Genomic DNA, 3,579 nt, shown 5'->3' on the forward strand with positions numbered 1-3,579 from the left:
GCACACTGAAAATCACCCCTCTGAAAGGTCCTCATCCAGTAACTCCAATTTGGGGGAACACAGCCAAGACCTAAAGTTAATTTAAAACGCTTCCAAAAAGACAAAATAACTATCTTAAAGACTCGGACTGCATTGCTAGGCAAATTTTTCCAACCCTCTGCCAGAAGTGAGAAAGCAATTTTTCCTTTTGCCCGGCTTCAGCGGAATTTTCATGAGAGTCATGTGACTTCTAGATCCAAAGTAGAATACATACCAAAGTAAAAGGCTGATGGGAGTAGAGTCTTAGAAACCGTCTCCCAAGGGGTGTCTACTGACAGCCCCATAACGGTGGAAGGGGGCAGAAGCCCCAAAAGCGGAGCCAAGAATTCCGAAAGCATTCCGGCCTAGGCGCAGTTCACTTTAGGAGACCATAGTCCTACACGCGCCCTCGGATCCCGGGGGCTCAGCAGACTATGATAGAAAAAGCAGTCAGAGGAGACACCGTAACAAGTTTTTGGCATCATTACGAGACTTGTAAAGAATTGCTATGCGGCAGAGAGACTGCGCTGTCCCCAGTGCAGGTCACGGGTTAGGACACTGTGGTCACTCTCTCCTCTGTCAGCAGTGTTGTCTCTGACACAAAGGACAGGGAGGCTCATATTATGTGGTCAGCTGCGGCCGGCGAAGGCCGCACAGCTCTTTCTTCCAGCAGGAGCGACCTGCCTGACTCTATAATCCTCAAGCCCCAGGAGGGCTAGAGGCAGCGGCCCCCACCCCGCTACTTAGCCCCAGCCACCTCCGAGAGAGCGGGCAGGGTTTCTTACGGCTTTGCCCACTGCCTTTGTTGGCCGTTTCCAAGGTGACGGAGTGCTCTGTCCTTTGCTGTAAATAAAGACCAGAGCAAAGGGATGGATGGAGCCTGGCCACCTCCTCGGTTGGCTGCTGACCAGTCAGTTATCTGCTGTCCACTCAGCTGCAGCTTCTCGTGAGGGTGGACGTGAGAGCTCCATTTCCCAGAGCCACGCTTTCCTTGGGGGTTTGGTTTGGTTTCGTGCATGCAGAACTTGCTGTCAGACGTGCAGCCTGGTGGGAGGCATTCAAGGCCCCCCGATTCTAACTCTCGCCTCTCACTTCAAAAACGTTTTCTCATCAGGAGAGGGATAAATTCAGATGTCATTAAAGATCGTATTATATGTTCCCAATTAGTCACTGACTCTCCCCGTGAGAGGACTATGTATCTTGTCCCCAGCCATTAGCATGAGACTGACTCGCTTTGCCCCAATGTGCTCTCAGAGGAAGCGATGCAGGCCGTGTTCGCGCAAAGGTTTTACAGCCATCTCGTGGCTCTGCCGTGCTGATGTGTAGAGAGAGTGACAAACGAAGCTGGAAGATGTAAGACACTGAGGTCTGGGGGAGTGTTTGTCACCACAGCCTAACCGAGCAAGAGCTGACTGATTACACACTGGTAAGCACCAGACAGAGGAGGTAAGTGGCAAACGGGCCAGGTGGGGTCTGCACCCAGGCGGGCTCTCTCCAGGGTACAGTAGCGGTTCAGCTTCGGGTGCTTATTGCAGGAACGTAGGCCCGCTGCCGCCAGGCTTTCCAATGTTTAAAAGACCATCAGAAATCCAGATTTTGATGTGAATTCCACCAGTTTTTCAACATTCAGAATAAGTCAGTCCAAAGAATTCATATTCTGTCGCCCAAAACCAGGCATCAGGCTCCGGTCTGTAAAGTCTGTTTCCTGCTCATCATGCGCCGTAGCAACGCCAAACCGCCAAACCGTCCTCCTCGCTGCCGACCAGGCCGTGCCCTCTCTCCGCCCTCTCCAAAAGCCCCCTTCCCAGGCCTTTGTCCCCTTCCCCTTCTCCCATTTCCCCGGCCACACCATCAACCCCGAAACTCATAGTCGGTACCATATCCAGCATTCCGCACGTGCCTCCAACATCGTTCATCTTCTTACCCGCCAAGTCCACCCTCCGAGAGCCTAGGAGCCCTGTGAAGACAGAGGCGGGAGCCTACACCTTCGGGCGCCCTTCGTGCCTCACAGACATAATAGGCACAAAACGTATGTTTTCATACCAACAGCTCGTCGGTTCAGGGGAACACTCGCTATCAATGGTCTGCTTCTGAGATTCTCAAAAACAAAGAATCAAGCCCAGAAAGAGTCAGGTTCTCGACGTTTACCTGCCTGTTTTTCTCATACTAAAGGGTACACAAGCTTATTGAAAAACAAACAAATAAGCAATCACTCAGGTTTGAATGCCGCCACACGCAGATCTTGTTAACACCTGGGCTTCTTTGTAGATTAAGCTTTATCTGCAGTGACGGATGCAATTAGGGATACAATATCGGGTTAATACCGTTTAGCCAGGATTGAGTTAAGCTTTCATTGACCATCTTTCTAAGACTCCAGTTTTGCTGGTTTTATGCCTCAGCAACCAAAACGTTATGACGCTCAGTTGAATTCTTATAGAAGGACATCTACTTTTAAAAGCTACTGGGTCGTCCTTTCAAGGACTTTTTAGGGGTCCTACTCTGTGCCAGAGCCACTGCAGTGTTTGTGGTGAGTCCCAATGTTTGTCGAATGAACAAGCGAGTTAATGAAATGCTTTAACACTGCAGGGGTTATTTCTCCGGCATGAAAAGATTAACTTGCCACCTCTCTCCCCTGTTCTTTCATAATCTGAATTGGCTTAACTCATAATTTTCACCGCTTTTGAAGTAATTCTGTACTTAGTCCCCCTAATTTCCCTGAGAACCTAGTTTAAGCACTAGGAGAAGCTAGCTCTTTAATTAGCAAGTACTTATGACAAGTATTTTCATTATTTGTGTGTGTGTTTTCTTAAAGTAGTTGTTCAGTGTATATGTGGGGGGGGGGGGAAAAAAAGGCCAAGTAACTCCCAAAGGTATTAAACCGATTACTAGACCATATATGACCAGATCTGTGCTGGGAAAATGACGTCAGAGTCAAAGCAAATCACTTGGATGTGAATCATTTCCCTTTGGCAACTGAAATTAATTGAGACAACTCCCCGCACCCTGTCCCTCCCCCACGATTTTGTCTGATATTTCTATCGCATGCCAGTGAGCACCTTGCTTTGTCAAATTAGGCAAATCTGAGATGCTGGTGTCATGTGACTGTGAAGCCATATGGCCATATGCCTAGGATGTTGCAGGACACTCTGATTTCATGTAATTTTATCTTTTGAATAAAGGCTATTTGTTAAATATTTAAGTAAGTATGAAGTCATTTTATGTAATTGTAAGACTTCGTATAATTAAACTCACAAGTAAGAAAACATTCTCTATTACCATTCAATTCAATTCTACCAGCATTTACTGGCTGCTCCAGGCTATGCCAGCCCCTAAGCCAGGCCAAGGAGATCTCGAGGTAACTAGGACATAATCCCTGCCCTCAAGGATCTTACAAAGAAAATAATAAATTACAGTTTGGTGATCGATGTGTAACAATCACGACGTGTTCCAATTACAAGGGAGTATATGACCTTACTTGGTGTGGAGGTGGGACAGGGGCCCCCGGAGGAGACTTCTGGGCTGGGATTTGCAGGACGAATAGGAGCTCGCTGGGCGGGCACG

This window comes from Pteropus vampyrus, unplaced genomic scaffold (assembly GCF_000151845.1).
Source record: "Pteropus vampyrus isolate Shadow unplaced genomic scaffold, Pvam_2.0 Scaffold241, whole genome shotgun sequence".
Lineage (NCBI taxonomy): Eukaryota > Metazoa > Chordata > Mammalia > Chiroptera > Pteropodidae > Pteropus > Pteropus vampyrus.